Source organism: Pyrgilauda ruficollis, unplaced genomic scaffold (assembly GCF_017590135.1).
Source record: "Pyrgilauda ruficollis isolate IOZ18807 unplaced genomic scaffold, ASM1759013v1 scaffold10, whole genome shotgun sequence".
In the NCBI taxonomy this organism is placed as follows: domain Eukaryota; kingdom Metazoa; phylum Chordata; class Aves; order Passeriformes; family Passeridae; genus Pyrgilauda; species Pyrgilauda ruficollis.
In genome coordinates this window covers 14,569,306-14,591,452 of record NW_024508101.1, presented here as the reverse complement: position 1 = coordinate 14,591,452, position 22,147 = coordinate 14,569,306, and the positions used below count along the sequence as shown (strand labels likewise).

At 49.6% G+C, this 22,147-nt stretch overlaps 1 protein-coding gene across 1 annotated transcript in view; it reads right to left on the bottom strand.

The window, feature by feature from the left end:
- Positions 1 to 1,795: 1,795 nt before the first annotated feature.
- The window catches only part of POC1A (POC1 centriolar protein A), a 78,600-nt gene continuing 58,248 nt past the window's right edge, over positions 1,796 to 22,147 (bottom strand). Inside the window, exon 12 of the mRNA XM_041466143.1 lies at positions 1,796 to 1,980. The gene's annotated coding sequence lies outside the window, so the exon portion shown is untranslated. The remainder of the gene's footprint in view (positions 1,981 to 22,147) is intronic.

Genomic DNA, 22,147 nt, shown 5'->3' with positions numbered 1-22,147 from the left:
CAAGCTGGGCTCTTTGCAGTGTGGGCCTAAAAAGCTGGACCATGAAACTTCTGTTGAGCTTGGAGTTTGTGCTGCCCTGGGAAAGAAGAGCAAGTGGCAGGTTCAGGACACTGCCAGCAGCTGGGCAGAGTGTTCCTGCATTTCCGAGTGCCCACAACAGTGGCAGATGAGAAACACGTCAGGCAGAAAATATTTGGGGTTTTCTTCTAATAGTTGCTGCCTCTGTGTTGAGGATATGCAAAAAAAAAGGGCTGGATCTTCTGTTAAAACCATTTCCCACTACTGCAATGTTTTTAAGCAAAAGCCAAAGCATTCCAGAAGAGAATGGGGAAGACACCCATAAACCAGAGAAAATAACTTATGGTTAAGAAGGTTTCAGAACTGGATGTTTAATTGTTTCTGGATTTAATTTCAGTGTTCATTTTTCTGAAGTTTCTAAAAAGCACCTACTTAGTAGTAATGGCAAAGATATTTTCTTGGAGAAGTGTGAATAGCTTGTAGAGGCAATGTTTGAAAAATAATAAAAAAATAATAAAACTTTGCTAACTCCCCAGAGCACAAAAATCACATTTGTCTAAGAATATACTTACAACAGCAGGATTTCACCAGCATGTGAACCAGCAGTTGGTATGGACCCAATCTCTGAGGCTTTCCCAGTGTCTTAGCAATTAACTGATATTATTTCAGTCCCAAGCAGTAGAATTTCTTACATCTTCCAACAAATACCCCGTCATCAAGCTGGAAGCTTTGACGAACAAGACAGCTGATTCCTGCCACAGATCACAAACCTCTCCTTCCCCCTCTGAGTCAATGCTAAGCACAGATTTCAGTGTGAACAATGAAATCACAAATCCAGCCTCGATCATGCCAGCAGAAAAGTTTGGATGAAGCATCTGCTGAAGCCTCTTCCTTGAGTGAGGCACTTTCCTGAGCTGGGGGCTCAGGGTCACTGCCTGTCCCTTGGGACACAGGGGCATCGAAGCCTGGGTTATTTTGGTCTCATGTGGGGTGAAATCACCACCACTTCAGTGCCACTGGTCCCCATTCACAACTCCATTCACTCCAGAGCATTCCCATGGCCAGATGTTTATCACTCTTGTGTCACCCTCCAACTATTTTGCAGGGGTGGTAGGAGTGGCTTTTGGAAGACATTTGAGTACACACACAAACACAGGCTTGGGCTGCTGTGTGTTTGGACAAATAAATAAGTGCAACTAATCAGTAGAAATGTTTTTATGCTAGCTGTGACCAGGAAGAGAGGATCCCAGCCCTGCCAGATAAAAATCCCCGTGGGGATTTCTAAGTGCGCCCAAAACCAGCTGGACTACGACCTTGCTTGTTCACCCCATGGACTTGTGTGGGCGAGGAATTTAAAAAATATAGGAAGCTTTTAAAAAATAAAACTAAGTAAACAAAATAACCCCTCTGCCTCTTACCTTCACACAGCATGAACTGCTGGAAGAACAACAAGGTTCTGTGTGCTGGGCAACACAGCCCTGAGTCAGGACTCTCCAGCCCTCAGAGCTAGAGATGCAGCACTGATGGAGGTGGTTGCTCCTGCAGCTCCCAGCACCCAGAACCAGCAGTTTCTGTCCCAAACAACCACTGATATACATGTATTCAAAAATACCTGGGTTTTCTCTCCATTTATAACATGCCTTGGAAGGTCAGCCTGTCTGGGAGTGCTTTTCCTGGCCTCATGGCACGGCCGCAGCAGGCAAGCAGCAGTTCTAGTACAACACCAGTAGTAATGCTCTGCTCCAGATAAAGCTGTCTCAGCCCCACTTGCCTTGATTTCCAAAACAGATGCTGGCAGGATCTGGTGTTCCTGCGGGTTACAGGCAGTGATGAACTGTTTCCATATCAGGAGATGGTTTTGAGAAGGCAAATCGAATCAGCAGCTGGTGCCTGGTGATGGCTCAAATGGAGCAAGGTTGTCAGGACCTTGTCAACCTGTCAAGGTGGTTTTGGTGTCAGGACCTGTACAGGAGAGGCAAAGCACATCTTGAGCATCCACTGCCACCCTAAATACTCTGAGATCATTGCAGTACCCAGGAAAAGCCAGAACCCACCCTTGGGTAGGGCAGCCCATCCTGCTGAGGTCAGGAGGGCAGATGTGCTCAACACCTGGCAGCAGGTCCTAGCCCTGATCCCTCTGAAACCAGCAGCTAAAGCTCCCATTTAGCTTCAATGGAAACAGGATTTGGCCTGGATCTCAACTAAACCCATGACCATCAATGGCTTTGCTTGGGGTTTAATTCCCTGGATTAAAGGGAATTTGCCCTGTAGTCACTCAGGGAGCCCCAGCCCCCTGGGCAGAGCTCAGCACCCACATCCCACCACTGCCCTGCTGCAGCCAACTAGAGCAAACCAGCCCAAGGGCCCTGGGTTTAAACAAACAAACAGCAAAAGAGAAAGAAAAAGGAAAAAAAGAGCATTTATTTCCCCTGCAGCTGTGCTCTCCCGGACAGAGGATTTCTGTGGCAGGACAATGATGCTTTATGCAGCGAGGTTAAGTTTCAGTTACTTGAAACTATCAGCTCTTGTGTTCAAATCAGCTTATTACCTCCACAATCAAACAAGGCTTCCCCATGGGCAAGGATTCGGTCATGCTGTTCAATTGGACACAAAGGTCAAGCAGGGCTGGCTTTAAGGGGATCCAATGGGAGCTGCCCAAGGCTGCTTTGGGAAGGGGGATACAGCAGGTGTGTTATTCGTCTTGTTGGGAGAGGCAGGTCCCATGTGCCAGAAAGAGGAACCCAAAATCAAGCTCTAGAGTTGGGGTTTTGGTTCCCAAATGTCCCCTCTGATAGCAATTTACTACCATCTAGCATCAGTCTTGGTCCTCTCCAAAATACTTAAGGTATCTTCAGACCCAGTGTGACATCTCCAGGAGAATTTCACTATATCTTTCTCCAAGCAAACCTCCAACCTCATTCTCTCCTGGCAGTTGCCTCTCCCACCAGCTGTCTGGGGAGTGCAGCCCCTCTTTTAATTACCTGTCCAAATTCTTTTCTTGACCCAAATTGAAAGAAACAGCCCTAGATCCCATTGGTTGCAGTTAGGCTTAGCTTGGGAAGTTACTCAATATTTGGGCGCATCCCACAGTCAGCAGCACATAACATGTGATGAAGGCAAAGTGCATTTCAGGGCTGCAAAGCTAAAGAGAGCAGATGCTAAAGCCTGAGTGGTGCTTCTGAGCTGAGGCTGCAGGGAGGCAGTCAGAGCACAGGGAAGCGCGTGCTGAATGTCACCTGGGGGGCCATGGTTGATGGAGCATTTGCATTTGTCCCCATGCAGAGGACTTACAGGGATTTACAGACCAACCTGGTGCCAAGCAAAGGGAGGGGAAAACACCCCTCACACTGCACAGGTGTGGAAGGCAACGTGCAGTGGAACAGGAGGAAAACAACTTGCCTGCATCGTCTTTGCTCGTACCAGAACTGCTGCTCCTCCAGCCAAAACCTGGATCCCCGTCAGCCCCTGTACCACTGCAGCTTGGCATGGAGCAGGCAGCAAGCCTGGGAGCTGTGCCTGGAGCTGCTCCAGCTCTGCACAAGTCTCCAAGGGAAAAATGTGGCTTCCATGCTCTGATCCACCCCCTTGCCCAGAGGTGAGATACATCACTGAGCTGTAGAATGAAGATGTGGTGTGGGATCAGCTTGCTACCCTGCAGTCTTGACTACCAAAGGAAAAGACAGTGCATTACTAGAGTCCAGAGCACAGCCCCAGCTCCCAGGAATTAATGCCCTGGGAAAGGAAGGTGGGGGAGGAAGACAGAATTCCTCAGGGACGCACATAAGCAGGGAGCGGCTTGGAGCTCTCTTCTGGGGTGCGTGCAGCAAAGCACTAGGGAAGCTCCCAAACACACAAGGCCTTTCAAACCAAAAGCCTTTTTCTCCCTCCCAGCTTCCTTCCCAGTTCCTTGGGATCCCAGTCCAGGGGAAGGAGGAAGCACAAATGCAGAGGAGTTAAGCAGAACCTTTCTGAAAGTGGCAGGCACCATGCCCCAAACAAAGCAGGGCCAGCTCTGCTCCCGGATCCACACACCCCTTCCTCCATCTCCCTTAGGTCCTGTCCTTACAGGCACCACCTCAGCTTGCCGGCTGCCTCCTCATGCCAGGGGGCATCCTGGCCTTGCCAGGCAAGCCCCAAACAGTCTGCAACGTGGAGCAGAAGCTCAGCTGGGCTTTCTGCACCAGCCAGCTCTGCCTGCCCCTCAGGGGCATGGGCCAAGAGCCAGAGCCACTGGTCAGGAGCTCAGGGGATGGCCTAGACATGACCACCATTTCATATGTGGATTTCACACCTTGCATCTTCAAGTAGCTCCTAAGTAGCTTGATTGAATGACCCCACACGATTCCACCCAAGCCCCGGGCTATGGGGAAATTTGCACAGGCGTGGCAGTGTCTCATTACACAGCAAGAACGAACAGCTCCTGGCCCTGTGCACCGGAGCTTCCCAGAGCTTCCAGAGTGCTCTGGCTGCTCCCTCTGCATCACCCCCTGCTCCAGAGGCTCCACATGAGCCAACATGAGCCTGGGCACCTCTGAACCCACCAGCACTGGGAGAGGGCTGGCACAGAGTGCTGAGGCTGGGCATGGACTCCACCTCCCCTCACTGCTCGGCTGGTACTTGCCATCACACTGTCACCCAGGGTGTGAAAAGGCACAGGGTAAGTGAGCTGAATACCTTAATTATTTAATATAATTAACCACAGGATTGAAATGGGCCCATTACCAAGGAGATAGGCTGTTAGAAATCTTCCTTCTTTTTTGAGCACCAACCCAAACACAGGAAAGGCTTTGTCATATCTTCCCAGTGGGGGCGTGGAGAGGAGTAGGTCCTGCTTTTTGTTTTGCTTTTGTTTAATTAATATTATTTTCAGAGATTATTGTTCCTAACTTCAAAGAGAAGCCATGTCTCATCTCAGGCTCTGGCACTGCAAGATGCCAGCATGACCCTACATTTCTGGACAGGTGTTCACACTGGTTTGGATCAAAGCAAGGGAGGCAGCTGCCTTCCACATCCCCATCAACTGCTTCCCAGGGCTGTGGCCATCACCTTTCCAATGGGGACAGTGAAATTAATTCATTCATTACTTCCATCCTTTGGTGTTTCAGGTGGGGCATCCATTCTGCATTTCTATACCTTCTCAATGCAAAACAGACCATTTTAAAGCATTTTTGGTACTCCAGTGGAGATCTTTGCAAAGAACCTGCTTCTCACTCTTACCAAAGAAAAAGAGTCCTTCCTGGACAATACACAGTGGTTGGACTCTGGCCACATGCAGCCCTTGAACCAGGACTGGAATGTTTCTGCAATGCTCTTCTGAGGTGATGGTGGGATGCAGGGATGTCTCACAGCATACTGAGGCTTGGGTTTTTCACCAGCAATCAATTCAGCCCACAAAAGTTGTGCTACATTAGGAGATCCCCCCTTGTGGTTCAGGTGCAGCTGGAGAACGTCAGGTTCAGTAACAGCCGTCCTGGGTTCATAGCCAAATAGCCAATGCCCTCCTGTCACCTCCTCCAGGGCCATCCAAACCCACCACTGTGCCCCACAAGCCAAAACACACCTTGAGGCTCTTGGGCCTTTGAGCAGAGCCACCAAAAGCTACATTATCATCCCTGGCTGGCCCCTGGCCCCCTAGCATCACCTCAGCATTTGCAAACAGTGCCTGCATTGGGGTATGAGGATGAAGACATCCTTGGCAGGGCTTCTCCTGGGCTCCCTTCCAGCAGCCCTCGCTGTGAGGAGGGGTGACCAATTCCCGGAGCGGCTCTGTGAAGTCATTCTCTCCCAAGAGCCTTCTCCTCCCTGACATCACCACGGGGGCACAGCAGGCACAACAGCGGTGCCCTGCTGCAGGGTTTGCTTCCAGAGGCACCCAAAAGGAAGCCTGGCTGCTCACAGAGTGCACCCAAATGAGGGCACTGCCATGGAGCAGCAGCCCTCCAGGACTCCTGTTCAGTGAGCTGGGTGACACTGCTGGGAAAAGGCTCAGGAAAGCAGGAAGGAAACAACTCACCCAGCTCAGTCTGTCTTGAACCTGTCTTGGGAGCACCCTCATGCTGAGGATAACCAGGAGCCCATGGGCTCAGCAAAGCCTCTGCCTACCCCAAGGACAAGAGCCTGGAGCAGAGACTCATGTGGTCCGGAGCAGGAATGCATGTGGATGCAGAAACCTTCATTTAAATGAGAGAAACAAGGCATTAGTGATGATCATCTTCCAGAGGGGCTCCGACAGGAAAGGAGGCACTTGCCCCTCACTGCGGCGATGGTTTCTCCTCCACTGTCTTCAGTGTTCAGCACAACACCCGGGCAGAGAGGGCAAGGAGCTGTCCTGGGGGGTGCTGGGTGCCCAGGCTGCTGACCCTGGGAGCGGGGCATCCCTCAGAGCCAGAGAGAGCAGCTGGGAGTAGCTCCCAAATTAACAGGAGTGGGGGCTGAGCTCCTGTGTTGAAGTATTTAAAGATTTTCTGGGCTGGCGTCTTCACCTCCTCGTCCACCCCAGCAGCACCCGCCATGGTTTTACCCAAAGACAGTCCCAGTATAGCTCACCCTGCAGTGCTGGGGCTGCATCCTGCCCTTCCAAAAGCTTTTCTCTGCTCAGAATGCCCCTGCCAACACACCCACAAACACTCACCTTCTGCCCCAGTTTCCAAATCAAATGTTTTAATTTAGGGCTGGATGAATTATTTCAAGTGGGGGGAAAAAATGACAGGCAGAAACTGGAATTTCTTTGCCTTTTTCCAAAAACTAGCATGAGCCATTTCTTTAAAGTTCTTAAGAGATTGACCAGAAAATTAAAAACATTTGGTCTTTTCATGACTTCTTCCATTTTTTCCTCTCATTTTTTTTGCTATGACAGAAAGCAAAAGAGAATATTGAAACCACTGAAAATCATTTACAAAAGGGAAGAAAATCTCATTTCTCAATTATAACACAAGCAAGATTTTTAGTCTTTTTTAGCATCTTCACTTTCTACCTTCTTACTCCTAGAATTCAGCAGAACAAGGAGATATCTTAAAAAGATTCAGGGGGAAAAAAAGCTCGATTCCACAGATTCTGGCTTCTCATGCCCAAGAGAAGTTGCCAAAACTTACTGATACTTGAAGACAATATACTAGCACTGGAACAGTGATGGTGGTGGCAATAGCCAGGAACTTATTTGAAATTAATTGGGTTTGATGGTGTTTTTACCATTTTGTGTTCCCTTTCATGCCATTGAGGTTCAATAAGAGGCTGCAACACAACCCCTTTGGGGCTTAAAACTGTCAACCAGAGACAGTAACATTTCTCCAGGCTGGGGACAGCTGCTGTGAAGCTGCATAGCTGGGGTTTGCTCATTTGACTTCCAAACACAGTGCAATTTGAGAATCAGCTTCCTCTGAGCAACTTCCATGACCAAGTCTGAGATAATCACAGATCTCTTGACCTGCTGGCTGCTGTGCCAGTAAGAGAGGATGCCCTCAGCAACGACTGGATCTGTCCTGAATGCTGGCAGTCAGCTGCCCACAGTTTGTTCAGATGGCCAGGGGACACCAGCTTGGGAATGAGGTGTCCTTGCATGTCCCAGAGTGACAGAAAGAAAACATATCACATGAAAGTTGTGTGCAGCTCAACGTGCTTTAGAGGTGCTCTTTAAGGGGCCTACAAGCTCTTGCAAATCAAATGCACCTAAATACCAAACGGATTTCAACCTAATTCCAGAGGTAACACCACCTACTCACATGCCAAAGCAGGGAGCAGACAGCTTGCTAATTAACGTGTCTCCTTCATGAATATTGCACTTCCCCAGGAGGAATTTGGTGCTCAAGCAAAAGGCTGCTGAAAGCGAGCCAAGCTGGGCTGAGCAGCGAGGATGCTTTGAAACTGCTGAGATCCCTCTGGCAGGGCTGGTGCTAAAGCCAGCCCCTGGTTTTCACACCCACTGGTGAGTCAGTGGGTGCTACCCGGGTGCCACCTCCAGAACACACAGTCAGCTCTCAGCCACATCTTGGGGGCCACAGCAGAGGCCGTGGCAGGGATGGGAAAGGGAAACACAAAACCACAGGATGTTTGTGGTACTGAACCTCTGTGACATTTGACTGTACCTGGGGCCTGACCTTTTTTAACCCACAACCAAACCCCTCCCTAGAATCTTCTGGGAGCTTCCTGGGGCTGCAATACCTGCCCCAGCACTGCCCTATTTTCTGTTGTAAGCAGCCACCAGGGCAGTGTCCAACAGTCCCATCCATGCACAGCTGTCACACAGCACACTGTGCTGGGAAGAGCCAGCTTTGCTGGCCCCACTGGAGCCAATCAGGCAGGCTTCCCTTGGCCAGGGCTTTCAAGGCTCTCCCATGATGAGGTATTACCTTGGTCTCTGTTTCCCCTGGCAGCTCCTTTGATGTTACCCCATGAGACTGAGTGAGGAGCCACCACAGAAACCTCACCAAGATTCATCTGGCACTCTCAGAATGCAGCAAGGTTCCTTGGTGTCCTTGCCCCACCAGCATCCCCGCTCCCACTTCAGCACAGCTCAGATGCCTGGTCCTCCAAAACCCATGTGGTGCCTAAATCCTGTTGGTCCTGTGTACGGTTCAATACTGAAGTAGAAATTACACTCCTAAGCCCACCCAGGAATCTCACTTTACTAGTTGTAGTTGAACTGGACAAGGAAAGCCAGGTTTGACCACATTAAAAGAGTTCCTGCTTTTTTAACCAAAGTGCTGGAACTGCTGGGGTCAAAGGACTCATCATCTCAGACCCATGCAAACTCAGCCACGGTGCTGACAATGCTGGAGAGCAACCAACCAACAGCCCCAACAACATCAACCAACACCAGCGACCTACCAACAGTTCTGTCATGGCCTCATGTGGAAGAGACTTCCAGAGGTACCAAAGGGACCCCTATGGGCTACACCACATCTCCAGAGGAGATCATCTTCATCACTGGCCAAGCAGAGAGTCCTGCCCAGCTCCTGCTCTTCAGAGATTAAATTCAAGAGCTGTGTGTGAGCTCTCCCCACAGCCTGGCTGTTGGCATTCAGCCCATGACAAACAGCCATCCCAGCAGCAGGCTCCAAGCTGAGACTGAATCCCACAGCGTTAAAGCCACTTCTGAGAAAATACACAGCCCATGTTATTACCCTGTGGGACAAGCAGGCTTCAGAGACCTGTTCTGTAGCCCTTTCTGGACAATCACCCCTTAAATGTAGCTCCTGCTACATGTGTGCATGAAATCTGCTTGGCAGAGCAAAAAGAATCCCAGAAAATTCACTCAATCTTCATTAGCATTTCCAGGATTGCACAAACAGCCTCCCTAGCCACTGGAAAGTCTGCCTTTACCCAGCCAAAATGCTCCTTTGCAAGTCATTTGAGCTCTTACCTCAGAAAACTCCTTTCCTGCCCACACACACAGGGAAGGAGCTGTAATCTGACTTTATTATGGTCATGCACGTGCTGTTGCCATGGAAATGGACACGATGCTACTGGATCTGACTGCAGCACGGCCAGCACAGGCAGGGACCACAGCCAGGATCCTCGAGGCAGTGCTGCTGGAGAATCCCCCTTGGTCAACTTGCTAAAAAATCCCCCAACCAACAGCAGTGAAACCCCCTCAGACCAGGAAACTCAGGGTAGCACCAATGGCAAGTACACCAGAGACCACTGGAGACCACTTGACACTTATGGTGGTAGCAATGCAGCTCTTGCTTTGTCATTAGCTCCACTGGAAAGTTATGAAGTCAAGGGAAAAACATCTCCAAATGTTTCTTGTTCTTCAGGTAACTGTGCTCAAGGACTTGGTCTCTTCAATCATTTGGCCAGACAAGTCAGCCCTGTGCAGGTGTGGCATGGGCCACCACAAGAAGACAAAGTCCTTGCAGTGAAAAGCAGGATGCACCCCAGCCTGATGCACCTTCCTCAGACCTGAACCTGCAAGGTGCAGCCCCTCAGGACAGGAACAGCAGCCGGGGTGATGGGGGTATTTCCACAGAGCCTGGAGGACAAGCTTAAGTTGCGTTAATAACAGAGGCTATAAATTCCTGGAGAAGCCATCCTCTTTTAAGCATGATGGAAACCATCTTTGCCAGGGGAAGCAGAGTTTAAACCATGGCTTGCCAAGGGCTGCCTGCCAGGGAAGGATGGGTCTACACATGCCCCTGATTCTTCTTCTAAGCTCCTGGCATCCCTCATGATTGCTGCTGGAAACAGGAGATGCTTACAGTCAGACACACAAAGGCTGTACTTATCTCCTCCTTCAGGTCTGTGCTCAAGCCCTGTGCTAGGCAGGGCTGGGGACAAGTCCATATCCAAAGCTCAGACTGTGCCAAAAAGGATCACACTCAATCCTGCAGCAACCTGCCCCAGGGGGCAGGACAGAGGACAGCTGTCCTGAGCTAAACAACAGCAAGGGCTTTGTACGCATGGAAAGATGAGAGGCAGACAAGTCCTGTGAGTTTAGGAGTTACCAGCATGTCAAGCAGAAAGAGCTCCACGTTGAAGGCCAGATTGCACAGGGGCTTTGAGCAAGCTCATCTAGTGAAAAGTGTCATCTAGAAAAGCTCATCTCCAAGGCATGGAAGTGGAACTCAATGATCTTTAAGGCCCATTCCAACCCAAACCATTTGATGGCCCTATGATAACACAGATTGCAAAGGAAAGCAGAATAAAACTTGATTCACTGAAGACACAGAGAGGGAACAAAGCTCCAGCTGTCACAAGTGGGTCTTGATGAAGGAAAGAATGCTCTTCTAAGGCCCTAGGAAGGAAGGACATCACAGCACCAAGCTGCCCACTGATGTCCAACTGCTCCATCACTCCAGGCTGTGTGAGGAGTGTCCTCAAGCAGCATGGAAATGTCAGCGTGCACCCAGTGCCTGTCACAGAGGTTCAGCTCCTCGTGTGGGCAGGAAGGCTTCCAGCCTCCTGCCACGCTGCAGCCAGTGCAATTTCTGGCCCAGGCTGGTGCTGAGCCGTGGCAAAGGGAGATCCCAGATCAAGCACAGGGCTCTGTGCTGCACCCTGAGCTGCCAGCCCACACTGGGGCTGGGCTCCCCACTCACAGTTACACATCTGCCCCTTCCTCTGGCCCTTTCGTCATCCCGGACATGCAGCACCAACCAAACCTGGCAATGGCTTCTCATTTACCTTCCCAAGGGTTGAAAGAACCTGGCCAATATTCATAGCAGCAAATCCAGCCAGCAGTGCACTGGATGCTTTGAGAAAAATAGCTGAGGCTTTTCTGAGTCCAGGATTGATTATTGTTCATCAAATTGGATTCCAGCTTCCCCCTTCAATTTTATGTGTTGTTTTTCCTAAAATATGGGTTTTAGTTTATGATGAGATTTTACTTTAGGATTAAAAAGGAAGACACAGAAAGGCAAAACAGGAGACAGAAAAACAAGATGATAAAAATAGGCTTTCTGTAAAAACAACAAAATTTTCAGTGAACAAAATTTACCCTCACAGAAACCAGCAAAGGCATGACAGCAACAAAAGTGACCGTTTACATTTTTTATTAATTACTTCATATGAATTACTCAATGGATTAAGATTTACACCCACACCTCTACCAGAGCCAAAGTGTCACAGCTGACAGAAAGTGTCCCAAAGTGGCTGTGGGACCAAGTATCCTGCCAACCAGGAGGATCCCTCTGGGAGGGCTGGAGCAGGCAGGAGAGGCAGGAAAAGACACTTGGCTGATGCAAGGCTCCTGCTCAGAGCACCTTGCTCTCCTGTCAGCCACCTGGAGCACATCTGACAAAGCCAGCTGACCACAGGGCCGTGAGAAAAGGATGGGATCTGCAACTGAATTACCACATCTATTTTCTCCAGGGATTGCCCAGGAGTGAGTCACGCCAAGAGGAGGCTTTGAGCAGGGTCTGGACCTGGGCAGATAAAAGCAGAGTTATTTGTGTGTGTTTGCTTGAATCAGCCAGAGAGAAAAGTGCACAACGCATCAATCCTGCAAAATAAATATGGCAACATAGAGGTTTACCCAGGAGAGATGTCCTGGGAAATGCTCTCCTTCATTCATCATCTGCCCAGGGAGGAGAAACCACAATGCAAGGAGAAACCACATGGCCAGAGGAGAGATGCCAAGGCACAGGACATCCTGTGCCCACCAAAAAGCTGTGGTGGTGGCTGGGGCAGACGTGCCCAGCACTACACAGGGCTGGGAGGGAAATGACAGGATCAGATCTTTCTGACATTGTTCCTCCTGGGTCTTCCCCTTTTCCCTTAGAGAAAGGCATCCCCACAGCAGAACAAAACTCCTGCCTCAGAGATGGGAGAAAAAGGGATGATCCCTTCCCCAACACCAAAAACAAGGCAGAACTGACTACAGTCACACCCACTTGACACGAGGCTGCAGTGGGCACATGGCCCCTTCCTCCTGCACCAGGGACCCAGTGCTATGGGGTCAGGGCAAGAATTACCCACAGATGCACAAGTACACTCTCCTATAGTGCTGCCAAGCCCTGAATAGGCAGGGGAAACAACCAGGGGAGCTTCTTCCCTGAGCAGAGTCTTTTGGGAGAGCCACCATAAGGGCTCTAAGGCAGTCTGGCAGGCATTTCCCATTTCCCTGGTTACTCCAGCAATGAATCTCTCTCCCCTGTGTTACAGGTATTCTCCACTGCTGCAGGATCACGTCAGGACAAGCTCTGCAGTCCCCAGGGCTTGAGCAAGTGCAAGTCAGACAGGCAGAGCCTGAGTGTGTCTCTTCCACGCCAAGAGAGAGAGAGACAGAAAGAACCACTTAAATGAGGAAAAACAAGTTCACCAAAGGGCTGCTGCTTCATGGAATCAAATCCACCACAAAAATCAAACCCAGTACCAGGATGTTGGTGGGAAGAAGGCTACAGAGCAGGCTTGGGATGGAAGACCAGGAAGAGGGAGAGAGCAGGACCTGCAGTAAGAGACCATGACTGGAAAGAGAAGAACCAGGCTGAGGGAGACACCAGGAAAGGCAAGAGACACCTCCACAGCAAGAAACAGATGGTCCAAAATGACAGGCAGGTCCTTGCACGTCACGCCAGGCACCCTGGGTAAACATTCACTGCTGACATTTCACACCTACACAGGGCTGCATCATCACATCTCAACACCCAGAAGGGGAGACAACATCCTTGCTGCACTTGTCCCCAGTGCCAGGTCCTCCAGCCCAGATCTCTGGAATCTCCAGGTCTATTCCCTGGAGAGTCTAAGTGGAAGTTCTGTGTGTGAGGAAAGGGAGTCCAGTTCCAGTTGTTTTGCTGCTCTGAAGAGCTGCTGTGCCTGAGACATTTCTGCTCTGGAGGTCTCCAACTTATTTGGTCACTTTTCCCTTGCTCTTCAGTCCCAGGCAAATATTTGCAAGATTTTCCAGGGGCACAAAAGTCCCTGAATTCTCCTTGATTTCCTCTTGAACCCAAGGGTCACAGCAGCCCTCCAAGGCTTGTGGTGAAGGGCCACATCATGTGGAAGGGGACACCACAAACATCAACAAGTCATTTTGTCATCCAAGGCCAGAGGGGAAGCATGCAGGCGCCATTAGCCAAGCAGGTAACATCAGGGTGCCAGGGTGTGTGATTTAGAGAGCCTTTTCCTTCCTGACACCTTAAAAATTAGCTCTGATGTCCTCATGCCTCGATCATTCAAGAGTTTATCTTCCCCCATCTTCATGAGCTTCAACAAACTGAGCAGCTTCTTACTTGACTGAAAAAATGCTGAATAAAACTAAATTATAGGATTTAGGAACTGGGCAAAATAGATTCAGATCTTTCTAGAAGCAAGAGGAAGTTGCACCTGGATGCAATTCCAAGGGAGTGCTTTGAGCACAGGGGAGCAGCAAAAATCCCAGCACTGCCCTGACCAAAGTCAGGCTAAATCTGTGATTTAGGGGTAAAGAAAGTGACTTTTTTTGCAGAATTGCTGTTCACCCGAATCTTTCACTCAGCTTCACTCACAGCAAGTCAGTAGATGTTGGCTGGCAGCAAAAGCCATTTGCTGATGTTGCAGAATGACTCCTGCTGAAGCGCTAAATTGACTCCCAAAATTTCCACCTTTGGTAAAGAAAATTTTCCCCAATGCTATCCAGTGAGAAGTCTATCATATTTCAACAACAGCAGGGAAATCATAATTACTTGTCCTTTGGAAGACTAAGAACAACTAAGCAATAAGAAACAAGCAATTTCAAACGGGACAATAAATTTTCTTTTTGTCATAAAAGAAAATTGTTATTTTTTTCCCCCAAAGACCCCAGAGGTCTCTAAGCATGAATGAAAACCAGAAAATTGCTGCTTGATTCCTCCTCCACAACACAACTGAGTATATGGAAACATCTATGGGATCAATGTAACAGGAAAAAAAATCAGAACTACCTCTAAGAGAGCAATAAGGCTCCAAGTTCCTGATAATGGATGTGCCATTACATCTTACACCTGCATTGCAAAATGAGTTTGTGCTAAAGGCAATTAATACTTCCCACCCCAAAACATTTCTGTCAGATCTGGAGTCTACTGGAAAACAAAGGCACTTTTTATGGGAAAAGATTCACAGTTTTTTTTCTGTCCACACATGTCAAAATTGTAGTGGGAAATTAGGAAAGACAACTCATCAGAGAATACAATAGTGTCACTATTTCCACCAAGGTACTTGTCCATCCTTGCCCAGAGACTGTGTACCCTGGCACGGCTCACAACCCACCTGGGTCCTGGGCAGAGGGACAGTTTTGTGTGTAGCATATAGTTCAAACACTTCCTTAACACCTGCAACAGGTATGACACATTTCCAAGAGCTGTCAGCTCTACCTCAGCTCTCAAGCACCTCAAGAAAGGCAGTCAGCATTTCTTCTAGACCCACCTAGGTTCCTGATGGAAGGTACATAACCATGGCACTGCTTCCAGTGACATCAGCTCCTTCAGCTTGGGAGCCAAGAAGGAGTTATTGACCTGGGCTGTAGGATTTAATAACTGTCAGACCTCTGAAACAGCCCACACAAAATGAACTTGTGCAGAAAAACTGGCTGGGCTTTGAGAAGAGCAGGCATCTGCCCCGGACTGAGGACATTCCTGCTGCAGTAAAACCCAGCTCCTTCAACAAGAGCTTACACCAGTTAAGTGTTTCCTAACAGTGCAGATGTTCTGTTCCAGAAAACTGGGGTAAAGCTGGAGGGCCACACTCCCTAGCCTTCACTCACCATATCCTGAGTGCCATTTTCAGCTCCACAACATGAAACCTCACTCTCTAGAGCAGTACAGAGACTCCAAGTCAGCCAGCCCAGAGGCTTTCCACAAGCATCATGCACCAAAGATATTCCAAGCTTCCCTTCACAGCCAGGCATCTGCTGCTCACACCCAGCCACACCACAGCAACCACCTGGTAAACTCATTTCTACTCAAACCTTTGTTGCAGAAGGCACTGAACTGAGGGCATTTAGATAAGAGATGGCATTTAAGATAAGAGAAGGTATGATAATCTCCTGATTATGCCTCCCATGCAGCCTAATCTGTGCCCACAATCTGCACAGAGACCACCAAAGCACTGTTCCCACACCGCTGGGTGACCCAGGGACCCCCAGGCAGGATCCAAGGAGCACTGGGTGATGAAGGGCAGATGAAGTGCACACAGCCTGGCCAACCTCATCTGCCTTTGATCTGCAGCTTATTGTCTTGGCTTGGTTCAGGGAGCTAATCCTCCCCTGTGGCTGGGGGAGGACACGACCTCCCCAGCTTCCTTCAGCTGCACAGCCCCACACAGCATGGGGTGGGGGAACTGAGCTGCCTGGGGGCAGGTCAAGCTCACAAGCTCAGGGGAAGTGTTGGCCACGACCAAATTGTGTGGATTTTTTCTGAAATCCTTCTACTCCTCAACAGCCAGCTTAAGCAGCAGGAGCCTCATCTCCTGGATCCTTCCCCTGCCTATTGCAGCAGCCTCTCCTCGTGCCCTGAGACACCGTGGGCATTGGTGAAAGTGCAGGTATAATCCCAAATGCATTAGAGAAAGATGTAACACTGCCTGAACAACCCACTTTGTGCAATGCAGGTGTAACACAACCAACCAGGGCAGATCCCATCCAGCAGAGGCTTATCTCATCAGCACAAGCTCTGTGGGTCGGGTTAGAGGGGTGAGCTCACACTGAACATCATCAGGAACACACCACGTATGGCACTTGCTGGACAGCAGGAGATGCTTTCTCTTGCCCTGTACAAGCCAAGCCACTGAGCCACACAGCACTGATGGCAGAGGACCCTGCTGCCTGCCCCCATCCCAGCATCCTGCTTGGGGTGGCAGATTCCCACCAGCCTTGGCTGATCAGAGCAATGGGAGAGCATTGAGAGGCTAGGAAGGAAAACTTAAATTTGGGATTTGCACCTGAAGCCCACCGCCAGAGAAACCAGTCTCCAAGTGGTGGCGATAGTTTGTTCCACACCTGATGCTCGAGGAAAGATGCAGTTGTCAGGAACTGCAAATCCTATTAGCAAATTCTGAGCACATTCAGGGTGAGCCAAGAAAATGGACTTGAAGCAGGGACACAATCCTGGTCACTGAGCACAACACAATAGGGAGACAGGTCTTTTATCAAGAGATATAGTCTGCAGGGAAGAAAAAAAGAGAGATGTATCCCTCCCTTCTCAGAGATCTCCAGTGTACCTAACAGGCATGAAACCCTCAGGAGACAAAGAGGAAGAAATAAGACACAAAATCCAAGTGCAGAAACCATCCTGTGAAGAGTCAGCAAGGGAGGAGGTTTGGTGTGGAAGACAAGAAAGCCTCTTGAGAAAGCACTCAAGAGATGAGCTGTAAGATGCATAGGAAATAGCACCCAGAGCTGTGCACCTGGGCTGTCACCCAGCCAAACACATTTCAACACAGCCATGAGCTATTTCCTCAGCCAAGCACAGACACAGGTGAGGGATGGAGGCAACTGTGAGGATGTCTTTAGGATGCTGTTCCTCTCCAAAGAGACTGGTTCACCCTCAGCAGCCTCTGTTTTGACTGACATTTCCATCTCCTGGACTGTAACAACAGAGGGGAGAACATCACCACAATGGGTTTTCTTGTAGCTTTCCACACTAGCAGGTCTTTCATCAATAACTCTGGTACCACTTAGCTCTGACTTCCACACCACCTCTTTCATAGCAGTATTATCCTTGTCTATGGAGAATATTCTGCAGGCCCCACACCTGAGGTCCCAGTTGTGGGTTTTGCAAAACCCCTTTCTAAAGGATTTCAGGGCCAGTTCTGTGAGACAACACAGGGCTGGAGGGAAAAACATGTACCACTTGTGTACAAGGTTGTGTATGGGCCTAGGTCTCCAGGGTCAAGTCACCAGCTCCAGCTCAGGACAGGGAGTTCGGAGCCAAACCAAACTTTTGCTGCAATACCACATCCCTACCCAGCACCCAAACTCTGGGGTGCCTTCCAGTATGCAAAGCCACAAGTGTCCCACAGGACAGCCAAAAGAAACAGAAACACAGGTGCTGATCTTGGCCCAGCCACTGCAGCTGCAAAGCTGAGCTCCACACAGGCTGCAAAAGCCAGCTGAGGCAGTGGCACAACAGCTGGATGCTCCAGCCACACCACACTCCCACTGCCAGCAGCACCCAGCCAGCTTCAACCAAACCTGCCTCGCCACGTCCCAGCTGGAGGCTACAGCACAACCACCTGCAGGCAAGTGCCATGGTCAGAAACAAGTCACTCCACCTTCCAGTGAGTCAGGATCCCTGTCCATGAAGAGTGGTTGGAGTATGACCTCTCCTAGCTCACAGGTCTCCAGCAAAGATGATGCCTGTGCAACGCTGTCATTACAAGACATCCCACCTATGTGACAGCTTCCACCAGACCAGAGAGTAGAGAAACCTTCCAGTAGGGATGTGGTGGGGCTCCAGGAAGGATTATCAGCTGGAAAAAATGACTGTTTCCAGCACTGTCCAGGACTCTTGGATGTAGTTTGACTCACACACATACCAGCACACACAAGTGGTACATGTTTTTCCCTCCAGCCCTGTGTTGTCTCACAGAACTGGCCCTGAAATCCTTTAGAAAGGGGTTTTGCAAAACCCACAACTGGGACCTCAGGAGTGGGGCCTGCAGAAGTCCATGACTGCCAGCGTGGGATGAGAAACACGGTGCACACAGTTCTCAGTCGGGCCAGGCTTCTCGAGAGGCTACAGGAAAGTAGAGGCAAACAAAAATCAAAAAACAGAAATACCGGGGGAGGAGGTGGAGTCAGATCCAGCATCTCCCTGGTGAGCAGTAAAGTCTCACCAGTCTGTGCAGGCCAGAAGGGTTTCAGGAGGATGGAGGCAGGTTACAGGTAGCCAGAGGAGAGGGAAGTATGCTACACATCAGGAATAAAGCTGGTTCACTGCCAAATTCTGCACTCTGGCTGCAGAGGCTGGGGGAAGACACTGGCAGTGAGCAGCATTTGGTGCAGGGTGGTGGGAAGCTGATGAAGGATAAGAGGTCCCTGGACATGAAATAAATGCTGGGATAAGAATTACAGGCACACTTTTAAAGAGGTTTCTGCCAAGGCCAGAGCATGCACTTGCCCCAGGCTTGGTGGCTGCACTGCCTTGCCACTCACTGCAGACAGACAGACAGACAGACACACTGGCTTCAAACACGGGAGTCAAAGTCCCTTTGTCACTCACTCAGTCTTGAGCTCTCTGAACACCTGAGATACCACAGCATCCATTTCATGCCAGTCTCAAAGACAGGGAAAACCTTTCCAGTGTCTGCTGCAGATTTATCATTTGGCATTTCAGCACCTCTCCACCTCCAGCAACTTCTCCCAAAGCCTGGGCTCCCAGGACAGGGCCAGAGCAGCTTGTTGCAGGATGAGTGGCAGCTGATCCCACAGCTCTTTGATCCAGACTGTGAACTGCTGGGGTGGATTAAGGAAAGAGGACTTCAGCTGACTTTCATTAGCTTTCTGCTGCTCCTTTCCCAACTTGTAAATTAGCAAGTATTTGCATCCAAAAGGCAGGTGAGCCAACCTGCTGGTGCTAGGGCAGAGGCACTTTGCAGAAGGGGCAAAGGGGCTTTTTATTTAAGTGAGGGGAGGAAAAGACTTTCCTGTCTACTTGGGCCAGGCTGGAAAATCCAGACAACACAGATGCAACCTGGCTTTCCCCTCCCCTCTGGTGCCACAGTGGAGTCTGGTACAGGGCTGGTCAAATGACCACGTGAGATTTCAAAGCTGCCTCCCAACTTCAATAGGTGGGAGAACAGGAAGGAAAACAGCCCCTCAATCACCACACCGATTTTCATTGCTATTAAATATAATCATCTCTGCTCTCTTTCATCTTCACTTCTCCTGTGAGAGCTGGCAATGAAGGCAGCACACAGTGAGGAGAGGCAGAGTGGGAGAATTGCAGCAAAGAACATAACCTGCAAAATGCACTGCCAACCCACGGGGAGGGAGCACGGGAAACAGGGAAAACAACAGGCCCATTGCTATCAAAGGGACGGAAAAGGGACCAGACACAGAAACTTGCTCAGCTTTGTTTCCCTCACCACAACTGCAATGTCTCCAGAGGACTCTGAGCCTGCTCAACAGCACCCACAGCTCCTCTCAAAACTATCCCAGGAATTTTCAGCATCCTCTGCAGCACAGAGCATGGACCACACCTCCCATTTGGGCTCCCAAATTTAAAACACCAATCTCATGGCCCACCCTTATTCCTGGCCCTGCTTCACTGTGTGACCTGCAGGTCCTCAGGCAAGAATTTCTGCTTCTGCCCCCATCACCTGGGCTGCTGTCAAGGCATTTTTATGGACAATCCACCCCTTTGTGCTCAGCTGAGCTCCTCTCCACCAAAGGCTGATGGGAAAGGCTGGCCAGCAGGCAGGTTTTCACTTTCTCCTCAGCACACCTTGCTCCAGACACTTTGTGGTAAGAGTTCCTTTTTGAGACCTATTGATTTCATAAATAATAGACTAAAAGAAAGAAACACATCACACAAATACACAGGTCAGATAATCTCTCCCTTAAGAAACAAACAGGAGCTACGAAGAAAAAATAGCCCAGCAGGCGAGCATTGATCTTTAAGCAGGAGATCAAGTGGCATTAGAGTAATTTGTTAATTAACTTAACAGCACATAGATAGGGCCAGAGTCAAACAGGTCACCTTGGGGATCTTGCTTCACAAACAAGAGTCTTGAAGCCTGCCTTTCTCACTCCAGAAGCATTCAGCAGTTTCTGCAACACCACAGGCAACTCTTGTCTTGGTTCTACTGACTGATGTCCACATGGGACAAGTGCCAAAAGCCAAAATCTTTATCCCTAACTCCTGTAAAAAGCTCTTGGCTTAGGAAACCCAACATGCAATGAGAAACTTTTCCAGTCACAGGCCTGCATCAGAAGACTGACACAGAAATCAACACCTACTGCTCCCAGGATGAAAAGAACAGTGTCTTCTGAAGTAACCACAGCCTAGAAGAACAGAAGGAAAAGGATATTCCTAGGCTTTCACAGGATGAAAACCATCTCAGTTAACCCTGGTCAGCACAAGGAGCCTGCTTCACCACATGGACCAGGTGTAACAGGAGACAGGCAGAGCCTTTGTGGCTGTTACAGCATCTACACGTGGCAGAGTGGATTCACACCAGGGGAACAGCAATGCCCCCCTTGTCCCCTGCCCATACCACGCTGCCAGGAGGATCTCGTGGTGCCCAGCACACTCCGAGGTGCTCATTTCAGCTGAAACAGGCAGAAGTCCTTCCTGCAGTTGGAAGATCTGCACAGCAAAGCTCAGCTCTGGCTGTGAAAACGTGAGGAGGGAATCACTGCCAGGAGCAGCCACCCCAGAGGGAAGCCAGGCCATGCAGGAGCTCCATGCAGGCAGTGCTTAGCTTAACCCTTTCAGCCACCAGCTGCAAGAACAGCTACCAGCAGTGGCACATGCTCCACACAGCCACAAGCTCTTGCAGGAAGCAGGATCAGCCGCAGTAGCATTCCCCACTGGAAATTTGCAGAAAAATCCTTGTGCCACGCAGAGCACCACTGTATCCTCAGCTTGCTTGGTCTCTGGAAGGCAGCAGTGAGTTATTAGCTGCATGGAAGGTGCTTGTAGGGAGCAGAAACAGTGAGGGAGAACAGGGGTGACAGCTTTTTGGCACTGGGTCATGGCACTGATTCAAGTCTAGCATTTTTGTGACAATAGAATGGTGTGTTTCCAGCTGTATTGCATTATCAAGGAGGAAGGGCTGGAGTGAGTATAAAGAAATCTAAAGGTGGTCACTGGGGAAAGACTTCCTTGCAGATGGCAAATTCCTGGCCTTGAGCAGTGGTCACCTGGCCTGTCTCAGCTGCAGCTAAGCAGAAAATGACCTCTGCCAGAATACATCCAGGTGTTCACAATGCTCATCCCCACCAGAAACCACCCCACAGCACTCTCTCCTAACTTGCAGGTTTAACCATGTACCCTTACCTTTGCCCAGATTTGACACCAGATAACTTCAAACTCCACCTGAGGCGACAGCCACCACTTCTGCAGTGCAACACAAAGGCTCTCAGCACACTTTTACCAGCAGCACTGGCTGCTATGCTACAAGAACAGGGAGAAAGGAAGGAATGCCAGAGACCTGTGCCCTGAAAACCCATCACTCTTTTCACTGACACCCCACATTCAAATCTCTGACAAGCTCTTCTTTCATGGAACCTGCACCCCAACAGAGGAAGTAATTTATAGATATCTCCCCTGACAAGGAGAACAGAGAACAGGGGGACTGAAGAGTGATGTCTGCCTGCAGTGACAGCTCTGTTGCAGAGCTACAAATCCCAGCTTTCCCTCAGACACACATAAAACTTCCTCCAGCACACTAAATCCAGGTCAAACACATAGAGGAGTATCAATAAGAGAATCTTCTTTCCCAGCTTATTTCCTTTCCAAAACTACAGATGATCAGGTCCAGCCACTTGAGAAGCACTTGCAAACCAACCATTTCTAAAAGCAAGAGAAGAAACACAGCCCTGCTCTCACGTCAGAGTGACAAACCTTTGTAAAACGATTCGCTTCCCTTCCCTCCTACTCACTCGTGTTTCAAAAAACATTTCGTTGAAAAGCAGCTCTTTAAAGAGGTTATATAATAAGTGATTTGTACCACAAGGCTGGCTAGTTTTAGCCCAGCTACTTAGATCATAGTTGGATTTTGTTTCCTGGTTAGC